The sequence below is a fragment of the Metopolophium dirhodum genome, chromosome 4, assembly GCF_019925205.1.
Source record: "Metopolophium dirhodum isolate CAU chromosome 4, ASM1992520v1, whole genome shotgun sequence".
NCBI lineage: Eukaryota > Metazoa > Arthropoda > Insecta > Hemiptera > Aphididae > Metopolophium > Metopolophium dirhodum.
In genome coordinates this window covers 10,647,570-10,659,642 of record NC_083563.1, presented here as the reverse complement: position 1 = coordinate 10,659,642, position 12,073 = coordinate 10,647,570, and the positions used below count along the sequence as shown (strand labels likewise).

Genomic DNA, 12,073 nt, shown 5'->3' with positions numbered 1-12,073 from the left:
TTAACCCTTCCTCTATATTATATAGTATAAATAGTTTTTTATATTTTTTTTATGCATAGTGTTGGTATATCTGTGCCGGCAGGGCATATGTTAGCGAGTGCGCACCATCAGACTGAATCGCATATCATTGGGGAGCAGAGACTTACAGTGTGCAGTAAAGAAAAAAAAGGGTAAACAACCTTTTATTTTTTAGCCAACCACAGTGCTTCATGCAAAAGAGTCCAAAGGGTTCCTGCCGTCCGCTGTAGTCGTACAATACCGATAGTAACGCTACAGTTGTGTTCTTGTGTTCGATAAACACACTTGTATTGGTTTTAGTTTGTTATTTTATTTTATTTCATAAAACGTGTTTTTAATTTATACAATTTTTACTTCAGTGTTTGTTATAAATACATACAACTATTTTCCTTAAATAGCCAGCAAAAAGGATTAATTATTATGAATATGTATAAAAGAAATTGGACTGTAATGGTATGTTTAAAAGTACTTATATAGTAGAAAACATTACATATAATACTATATTATTTTTAAAATGTTAATCATTATATTTTTATATTATTTTTTTAAATACAAATTAAACAATTTAAGATCTTTTTTCTATAAGTAAAGCTTTTAAATATATATTTTTTTTAAATAATATTAAATAAAATTACTGTGGCTTTTATTAAATTAAAATAATTTGACATTTTACATTTAACACTATATAATAATATTGAAGTCAAATTATTTTACTAGGTATATTAAAGTATTTATTATAATATTTTGTGAATAAAAGCATTCACATTAAAGAATATGACCTACTGTTATTATACAAAAATAATAATTATTAGTTATAAATTTATTAAGGCTCATAATTATGATTGAAATTTTTATATGTATTTAGTTAACTATTTGGATCATAAAAAGACATTTAAAACATTGATATTTGTATTATTATGATAATTTGTCTTAATTTAATTTTAAAAATATTTATCTATTGATGGAACAATTTAAATTCATTTAAAAATTATCTTACAATAAAAATAGTTTGTTAAAATTATTTTATTTTATCTTAGAATTTTAAATATATTTTTGTTTATAATTTGTTTTGTACTTAAATCAATATAAGTTAATTTAAAAGTGCTAATTTCAGTTTACTCCAAAACAGCATACATTTGTTTGATGTATGTAAAAACTAATAACTAATAATAATTATTTGTTTGCCTAAAAAAAAACCTTTTACCTATATATAAATTTGTTGTTAGTGTTACTCAACTTGAAATTATAAGTGAATGGCTATTTTTAAGCAATTTAAATATTTCACTAGTTATTTTATGTATTTACATTGTAAACAATATATTTAAATTATTATTTTAATTGAATATGTTTAAACTTTGGCGTTAACTTTGTACTGTGTGCAATTTTGATAGTCAAATGTACAATAGTCAGTCTTCCGAAATTTGGCTGTGTGGCTCTGTTTAGTCTCTTAGTCCTTAATGTAACCAAAATAATTGTTTATAACAATGTAATGAGCATATAAAGTATTCCATCGCCTGCCTTTTATAGTATATCAAGTTAAATTGTCATATGGAAAGTATAAGTTAAACCGACAAATATCACTGTGTTACCAACAATACATTTTATTAGGCACTACCACAGTGATATTTACAGTTCCTAGTAAAATTTATTGTTTGTTAGAAGCTTATATTGTGTAATATACATCTTGTTTTCTTTTTACTGAATATAATAGGTAAGAATAATATTTATATCTATTGTATTTTTAAGAACTTGAAAAATTTCAATATTAATGCTTACGACTTTTTTGTAAATAATTAAGGGGGCTGAAGCCGGTTTGGTCAAAAGTCAAAACTAATGTAGATTTGACCAATCCAAACATTAATTTTGTTTGTTACAATGTTTTCAATATATTTAAATTCCGTATCATAAAATAAACCTTAAGGAGGCTAGAGGAGGATCCAGTCAATGAAAAAAAAGTGACTTTTAGACCAATAAGCTGAACAAAACTGGAAGAACAAAACTGGAAAACAAAACTGGAACAAAACTTGGTTTGACAGATTTTAATTTTTAAAACGGATTATGATTGATCAAAAAGTTTACTAGGGAATAATCGAGGCGATTTTGAATATTCCAATTATTGTTAGTGTCATAATGAATAATATAAATACAAAAATATCATATTATTATTCTCGAATATCACAGCTGAAAAAAAAAAATTCAAAATTGCCTCGATCATTCCCTTGTAAACTTGTTGATAAATCATAATCCGTTTTCAAAATTAAAATCTGTCAAACCAAATTCTTCCAGTTTTGTCTAGCTTATTGGTCTAAAATTTTGATTTGGTTATCGTTATATGTGGCATATGCCTATTAGCAAAACTTCACTTTCTATAAAATACACAGAGAATATATATGTTTAAATTAGTTAATTGACACTAAGAATAGTTGGTATGGTGCTTACTGCTGACTAAAAATATGTCTAAGAATATTTATTAAATAACTAATGTAGCATCTTCAGGCCTGGCTCAAAGAGTAGGTGACATAGATCCACGCCTAGGGCGGCACTTAAGTAGCACTTGAGTAAGAGGGCGGCGTTTTAAAAATACTGATAATATGTTATTGTTAGGGGCGGAAAAATTTGATTTTGCCTATTTCACTTTTTTTGCTTGAGCCGGTCCTGAGCATCTTGCATATACCTACTATTTACTTATATTGTATGTAACATGGGTATAATACTATAATGGCTATAGGCTTAAAGTTACTTTATGCATATAATACCTATTATATAATTCAATAATTGTTAAATTATACAGTTTTTCTATGTATAATGTATATAGATTATTATTACATAAGTTGTATAGCCATATTATAATTATTTAAATATAAAATAGTTAACTAAATATATACTTATATATTTCATAATTTGTCTGTATAAAACTTATTATAGGTATGTAAAATATATATTTGATATTATTAAATTGGTAGGTACTCTGAATCTTGAACAATGTTTTTTAGAATTATAAGTATTGTTATCTAGGTTATCTGGAGGCAGTGTAGGGTGTGTGTATAGTGTGTGGAAGAATATTAAAAATGAATGTAAATTCTAATTATTGTTAATTTGGTATAATAGGTACAGGATAAAATAACTCGTGCCATGGGAAATTGTAAAGAGTGAAGTTACTAGCTTCAACGTAGAATAATGATTTATTATTCTTAATTTAAAAGTATGATAATTTATTGTATTAAAATAGGTAGCTATGCTCCGAAAAATGAAATAGAACCTATTTTATTAGATCATTGACACAACTAGGGGGGGGGGGGGGGGGTGGGCTTAGATAGGTAATTTTTATACCTACCTAGAACTTATATATTTATAATAGGATGATTTATAATATGATTTCAAAGGTTTTATAAACACTTGAATTAGGTACCTTATACTTACTTAGGTACCTACCTTCTATCTCATGTATTGGTGTATTTCTAACCTACTTACCTACATAGTTGTACTACCTACTACCTACAACTAAAAACTGCATTGAAAAACTGTACACTCTTAAGTATTAATTCCCAGACAACAATTTTTTGATTAATAATATTATTATAACATTGTAATAAGTAATAACGAATAATATTAGTATAACATTATTATAATACTATTAGTAGTAAAAGAACTTCAACAAAATTATTCTACATAAATAGAATTAAATAATTTTAATTTAAAATATTAATTTTACTATTCTATATCTAATATTCTATTATTCTAATCTAATATATTATGAGGAGTGTGTGAGACCACTGAAACATGAATGGTATCTAAACTTTTAAGTTGGGTAGGTAGGTTAGGACTTAGGATTGACTATGCCATTCATTAAATATACAAGTATTGAAGTGGGTATAATATAATTTTTAATCTTTACATTTTGGATGAATGTTTTTAATAATTTTTTGGTATTTTTTTTTTTTGTAGTATTTTTTATTGCCTAAATATTTAATACCTACTCAAATAGTAAAATATGTTGATAGTTTTTAATACCTACTGACTACTAGCTAGACTAGCTGCTAGAGTATACAATATTTACTTCATGTAAAACAATTGTTAAGTATTAATACAGCAAACTGAACAAACAATCGTAACTATGTGTCTATGTAGTATTATATGTATGTACTAACTACTAGTCTACGGAATATTATAATAATAAATAGGTACCTTAATATTAATAATTGTAAATATAATACCTATGCACTGGTAATTAACGGATGGACAGACGGACACAATGAGGTTAATATAAGCCAAAAGATGTTCTAAACAACCTAAAAGTTATGTTTTGGGAATGCGGGCGGAAAACCAATAATATTATTAATTATAATATTTAGGTATAATTAGTTTTAATGTTTTGATATTGCTTTTTATAAGAATACAATTGTCTTAAATGCAACTATTTGTACTGGAACGTTAATGAGCCTCCATAGCTCAGTGGTTAGAGCACTGGTCTTGTAAACCAGGGGTCGAGAGTTCAATTCTCTCTGGAGGCAAGCTATTTTTTGCATTTTTTTAGCAGTTTTTTCGAATTAAATTTCTCTATAAAATGGACTAAACTTTTTTTTAGCCCTTTATTTATTCTTAAACTCAACTTTTATTTTTTCTTTACCTACATTTATAATTATAATTTGGAACCCATAATTCTGTTAACACTTAACACCATTTATAACTTATAAATTTAATATCATCAACATTAATTACACAAAATTTACACCTACACTTCAGCCACGGTAATTGGTATTGTACAATGAAAATTTATAATGATTTAAATTTGAAACATAAAGAACAAAGTTAACAGTATTTTTCTTATTATCTAAGGACACCATTATCTAAAGCACATTTTATTTATCTATATACTATTCAACGGACTAAATATAGTATATGCATTAAGACATAAAATAGTTTAAGTAATAATTACATCAATATTTCTTAAAAATAACATAGCAATGTATTTAAAACAATCGGATAAGACGAGATTAAAAATTGCCTTAAATAATAACCGTACTAATGAGCCAAATTCTAAACAACAACAAACAATTTTTTTAATGTCATTTTTCGATTATATTTATATGAGCTATTTTAATGGGACATTTTAAATAAAAATTTTTTTTCCTTAACCAATTATTGATAGAAAATTTCGCTATTTTTAAATTTAATATAAGGTCCTCATTAGTTGTTATGATAGCAGTAAAAAATATTAAAGATAAAAGTACAAAATACAAGACACACGTTTGTATGGTACGTGCCATACAAAATTCATCAAAATCACGTACATTTGCAAGTTATTTCGTAGTAAAATATTTATAAAATGTTTATAGCTTAAATTCAGAATTTAAAACAATGTTTTCCATAAGTATTTCATGAAAAAAAATATATGTATAGAAATTACAGTTTTTTTTCTAATAGATTACTAAAAGTAAAATAAACAACTTTAATAGTAATAATATCATAAAATATTTTTACTAATATCAGCCAGATCGTTTTCGGTCAGAATCGTTTTTCGTAAAGGTATATTGGTTTTAAATAATTATTGAATTATTCAAATTGAACACATTCATTACAGTGACCCACTCGACGTCTACTGTGGAGCAGAGCAGTAACCACATTCCCACATTTTTAAATTTGAAGCATTCAATAAGTTCAGGACAATCAATTATGGAGTAATTTAAATAAAAATTAATTTTAGTAATAGAAATATTTTATGTATGAATAATATTAAAAATACTGCTTAAATAGTTAAATGCATATCATGATGAGGAAGTCTTTAAAAATGCATTTATAGCATAAATAGTCCTTAGATAATTATTTTGATCAGAAAATTAATTTTGATTTCGAAGAATATTATTCGAGTGCCAAACTAGAACGTCTAGAACTATAGCATATTCAGTGTTGAGCCGAGATAAATATAATTTTATCTAGATAAAGATAAAGATAAATTATAATAATGTTATCTAGATAAAGATAACTAAATTATTTATTTATCTAGATAAATTATCGGATAATTTTTTTTATATTGGTTTATGGAACTTTCTGTAAGCTCGTAGAAATATTGAATAACCTAATAGTATGTTATCAAAAATGTCGATAGTTATTAGTAAAAATCACCTACTTAAAAAATACTTAATTATCTACCTATATAAATTATAAAAAATAAAAGCCGTTTAATAAATTAAATTATCTGGATAAATTCATCTAGATAAGGGTGATTTTTATCTTAGATAACTGTGTAAATTAATAATCTCTATTTATCTAAATAAACTCAACACTGAGCATATTATTCAAATTTAGATCAAACTATAGAATAATACAAAATGTTTATTAACGGTCTAATTAACTGAATTTCATGTATTTCATGTAGTACCTATTCGATTATTTTTTTTATATTATTATCAACATTATATTTAAAAAAAAGTTTAGAGTCAAGAATAACTTCAAATAATTGATTATATTTTTAAGACAGGCTTAAATTATCTTGGCAGTAAAATATAAATAAAATTAAATAGTGGCAAATTTATTCAATTAAATTAATGATTATAAAAATCACTTAAACAAAATACACAAATTATTTAGATCTTCTTGGAGTTGCTTAGCATCATTTAAATATTAATTTTTTTCTATAAGATATCATCTGCCAATCAAAGTTAAAACAAAGTTGGAATATTTTATAATTTAGTTAAGTAGGTACATCATAAATAAAAATAGAAAATTATAATAGTATATATAATTAATAATTATATTAACATTAATAAATAATAAAATCAGATCCTTGGTTTGATTTCAAATGTTACAGCTTGACTTGGATTTGTTAAATGAGAATTAAATCATGATAAAAGTGGATTACATAAACCACAAGAATTTTGTTTAGAAATTAAAAAATGGTGACTATTAAAAATAGGGATGGAAAACGTTTTTCTTAATTGATTTAAAAAATATCGTTTTTGTTTAATGTTTTTAAACATGTTTGATTATTACATATTTGTTTAACGTTTTTAAAAACGTATTTTCCTATTGTTTCCAAATAACGTTTTTGATAATTTTTTTTTATTTATATAATATATTCTTATAACTTATAACTTTTAAGTTATAATATAGTAACGCGCAATATAGAAATGCACTTAAAAGTTCAAAATTACAATTAATTATTCTTAATAATTACATTTTAAATCAAAATTATAATTTATACAAAAATTTGAAAATTTCTGATTTCAAATCAAAATGTTTTTAAATTTTAAAAGTGCATTGGTAAAGACTAAAAAGTAAAGACTTAAAGACTAAAGTGAAAAAAAATTTTAAATAATTTAATAATGTATAATATTATAGGTACCTAATTTATTTCCATTTTCGTTTTTGATTTCGTTATTAAATTTTTTTTCGGTTTTTGGGATATTTTGTTATCGTTTTTCAGTTGTTTTTATTCAATTTATTCCACGGTTATATAAACACGAAAAAAAAGTTGTTTTTTGTTTTTGTTTTATTAATTGTTTTCGTTTTTGTTTTTTTCCCGTTTAATAACAATTTTTTAAACGTTTTCCATCCCTGATTAATAGCATATTCAAAATACGTATACGGTATACATCACAAGCTTGTGCTTTATCACTAAAGGAGTTCTGTATATTATGAATAATTATGATATAATGTTTAAAAATAATTAAATTAATAATACCTATTATCTAACATATTATTATAATAATTTAAATTAGTGATTGTTAATTATTACTACTATTATTATATCACTCTTTGTACATTTTTTAAAATAATTTTATATTATCTAATGTTAAAATGCAAAAAAATAAATACTGTAACACTAAGTGTAGATGACCATTATAAGATAAACTTTTAAATAAAAAAAATAAAAAGACGTAATGACATTAGAAAATTTCCATTTATCAAGAAATATAATTGAATTTAATAAAATGTAAATTAAGTAAATTAGATAAATTTTAATATTCTTCAAAAAATAACGCTAAAAGAACCGGCGCATTAATTATGTCACATTCCGATGAATGGTTGAAATTTGATACATAATTTTGAACAAAAATTCGATATTTATTAAAAACAACTAGAATAAATCAATGAAATAAAATATATAATAAACACTGGTATAGCCACTGGTCAATATTTTTAATGAGTATTGTAATTTACTTGTGGCATTGATTAATGTATATGCCGGGAAATTTTTATTTTTTTTATGGAGGTTAAGTTAGTTTTTTACTATTGACTATTGTTAAGATACTATTGTAGGTACATTATATAATATATACTTACTTACTATTATAGACGATTGATTACTTTTAATACAAAATAAAAATTATTAATCCGTAGGGTATATCTATCATTATTATTCAATAAAACGCGTAATATATATAATATAAGAAATAAAAAGTGTAAAAAATAGATATTTTTGTTTATGTTATCTACAATGAGTTTTACATCAATATATGTTTTTATTTCACAGGTCTCAAATACAATTGTTTTTCGTAATAAGTACGAGTACATTGCAGTGGACGGATATTTTCATGATATGTATTGGGCATGTTGCCTATACAGATCGCCGTCCAATACACTTATGAACGAGATAAGGAGAAAACGGTAATAATATTATGATTGATTTAATATTACTGAATTTCAAAAGCAAAGAAAAATAAAGACAACAACCCACCCTTTGACAAGGGGCAACACTACAGTTGCCGAATATAATTCAATTACATGGTAGATACGGTCAGCGATATAAAAACGAGGGCAAAAACAAGAAAAAAATAAGAACGTAGAAAAGCGTATAATAAATATATATATATATATAAATATTTTCTCAATTCGGCCTAATGGTTTGGATGGCTCCTCTAAGGCAACAAAACAACAATAGCTGATAAAAAATATATTGTCGGGACGGGCTTGTCCCTCCAGTTGTTTCCCTCTGCAGTTATCGGGATTCAGCCCCTCGAAAAAATGATGCCCCCTATTCGGTTATTTTTATACATGTATAAAAAAAAAAAAAATACGAATTAGAATGGGCGATCCCTTCTCGTTCGGCCACCAGTCGGGGTTGGTTTTTTTATCAATAGACATTTCTCCCTTGGCGTGCATAGCGGTCACAGAGGTTAAGTAAGCCGTGCTTTCTCCTCTGCACCTCGCCACGCAAGTTCTTTAGCTTTCGATTATTCCGCAAAATTATCCATTCAAGTTTAACCCTCCCCTTTTACCGGGATACTATTGTCAACGATTTTCACGTGTATGATAATCTGTCAAAAGCCACAGTTTTCGAGTGTATGATCCGAGAACGATTTTCTGTTACACTCGGGGGAGGTTTTTTTCATAAGATAAATGGTTTTCATAAATGGGAAAATAAATAAATAAACGCTCACGAAGAGAGAGAAAAAATTATTTTTTCACTATAAACTATTATCGTTTGTCGGATATTATTTAATTTTAGTATATAGGTATATTTTTTATCTGGCTCACTATTCTTGATTAATTAATTAATTCTACTCAAACATAGTTAATTCATTTAAGTGTTGAAATGCAATGATTTAATTATTATTAGCTTAATTATCCTCCGTTTAAACTTTATTAAAAAATAATTCAATAAAAAATATAATTAAATTGAACAATATATTATCAATAATGTTACAGTAAAAATATATTATTGAGCACATTTTCATAAAATGATGCAACCAAAATATTTTTTTTTCTTAGTAGGTGGTACATAGTATTTACACCCTTATTAATCCATTGAGGTAATTGATAATGTAAATGCGTAAGTTACATTAATTTTTGTACGTTATTGTATTATGTAATATTACTGGTACATATTATTTGTAATAACTGGGACTAAAATGTTGTAGAGTTAATTTTCATCACGAAATATACATTTTTATTTTTATGAATAGTTTTGTCTGTCTATAGTATATAGTAAATACTACTATAATATATAGACATATAGTCTTAAGTGACTAATAAGACTATACCTACATAAAGTTATAAAGTTATATATTATATCATATAAAATATAATATTATCTTACCCATAGGCCATAATATATGTTCAAAACGAAAATAATAATTTCTCCGTGCATCTGTTATTGAGGCATTTTCCTGCACAACTACACAGTCGTTTACCGGTTTCCGATTACATTTCCATCGTCATCCATTAATTATATTTTGATTCACGCGTATTTCCCCCCTTAGTATACTATACAGATTGTGTCTTACCCCGCTATCCACATACATGTGGCTGGCTCTCTTCACGTGTTGAGCGGGATTCAATTAGACGTTATTCTAAGACATAAAACCCACACACATATTTCACATAGATACAAGTATACAACTCTCTTCGACCAATATATAGAAGAATAATTTGAACTTTTTGCCTCGGATTTCGTGTGTTGTTTTCACCCCCAAAACAAGCAAGTATTCGACGAAGAATTTAATTTCGGGTTTCCTCGCGAGAAATAGTATATTTCCTGTTGTATTCTTTTTCTCTTATTTGTATCGAGTGATCCTGTATAGTGTATGGTGTATAGGTTTTATTCTTTTATCTGTATTCAAACGTTCATTATCCTAGAGGCCTGCGATTATAAGCTTCTCTTATTCCATACAATTTTTTTATTATAATTTATAAGATTTGTTTTGCTATTGTTTATACCTATAATACTACATCTATAATAAGCTATCTATACAAACAATATTCTAAAACTTCATCTAAAATGTTTTCAAATTACTACCTATAATTTGATTTATCCACAATCATACAATCATGAATGTTCAAGACGCTTAAAACCTATTTAGCTATATTAAAATTATTAAAGAAATATATTTACTTTAGTTGAAATTTTGTACTTTTTTGAAATTTTTTGAACTACCTAGCTATTTGTTGCATTTACACTCAGTGCACATTAGCACTTATATACTATTATATAATAATATAATCAGCAAGGCGATCAAAACGTTAGCGTCACGTCAATTGTATTACCATATTTAATATTATTGTCACGGATTATGAACTCCGCTACTCCGGTGGTCATCATATTTTACGATAATGAGGTATATCTAATATTAACGTAAAAGTAAATGATCTAATAAGTAATAATTTGTTTTTTGAAATTAGCAAAATAATACCATTTTATTAGAGCGATTCAAATGTCGAAGACTGACAAATAAAAGAATAATATTATGGCTATCTTTTTCTAAAAGAAAATACTGTGGCATTTAAAATGTGTATGAAAACGTAACCAATACCAAGCAACACATATGTCGTGAACGAGTTCGTTTATGTAGAATTGTAGACGGAAAGATATTAAAAAAATTCTGAGAGCTGCAACTACGTTGTGGATTCAACAGGCATTGATGTTAAAAAACATTTAATAAACTTCGAGAAATAGTATAGTAGGTTAATGTAGTTAATAGTATAGTAGGTACAGCACTCTTACAAATCCCTATAGAATCCATTGACTCGAGCAGTAAAGCGTACAATACAACGTGTACGTAAACAACTACGTAATCTACCAAACGATCCAACCAATTTTCGTTTTACTTTACCTGAAGAAATGACAAAACCACCGAATTAAATCTGTTTTTACAGTATGTCTATATGATATTAATACCGATAGAATATTATTTTTTTCAACATCGATTTTATTGAAACTCATGACACAATTTAATAATTGATTTTGTAATACTTTATGTACTTTATACATTTTCTACGGTTTCATATTTATTTCAACAAGTTTATTATATTCATGCAGATATTATGCAGTATAATATTTAATCGTTTTACTATCAGTGTACATTTATTTTAATTGGATAAAAAAAAATGTATGAATGTATAAAGTTGTGACTTTGGATCATTAATATAATTACTACAATAGGTACAGGCTTAAGATATCCCAAAACAGTAATTGTTAACTTACAAAAATGCTGCGATGATTATTGATATAATAAAATACGAATATCCAGAAGCAGAATTAAACTAATGATGCTTTTAGATTCGAGAGAAGCGATGAATGTATTGGTATCACGAATGATATTTTTGTTTTGTATCT

The 12,073-nt window shown here is 25.6% G+C and overlaps 1 protein-coding gene and 1 non-coding gene across 3 annotated transcripts in view; both read left to right on the top strand.

Moving 5' to 3' along the window:
* LOC132942273 (profilin-like) overlaps positions 1-12,073 on the top strand; it is a 71,657-nt gene that overhangs the window by 14,400 nt on the left and 45,184 nt on the right. For both annotated transcript variants that reach the window (XM_061010544.1, XM_061010545.1), the window contains 2 exons: positions 60-471; positions 8,492-8,625. The gene's annotated coding sequence lies outside the window, so the exon portion shown is untranslated. The remainder of the gene's footprint in view (positions 1-59; positions 472-8,491; positions 8,626-12,073) is intronic.
* On the top strand, positions 4,457-4,529 carry Trnat-ugu (transfer RNA threonine (anticodon UGU)). The gene has a single exon. It is a non-coding gene; the product is annotated as a tRNA-Thr (tRNA).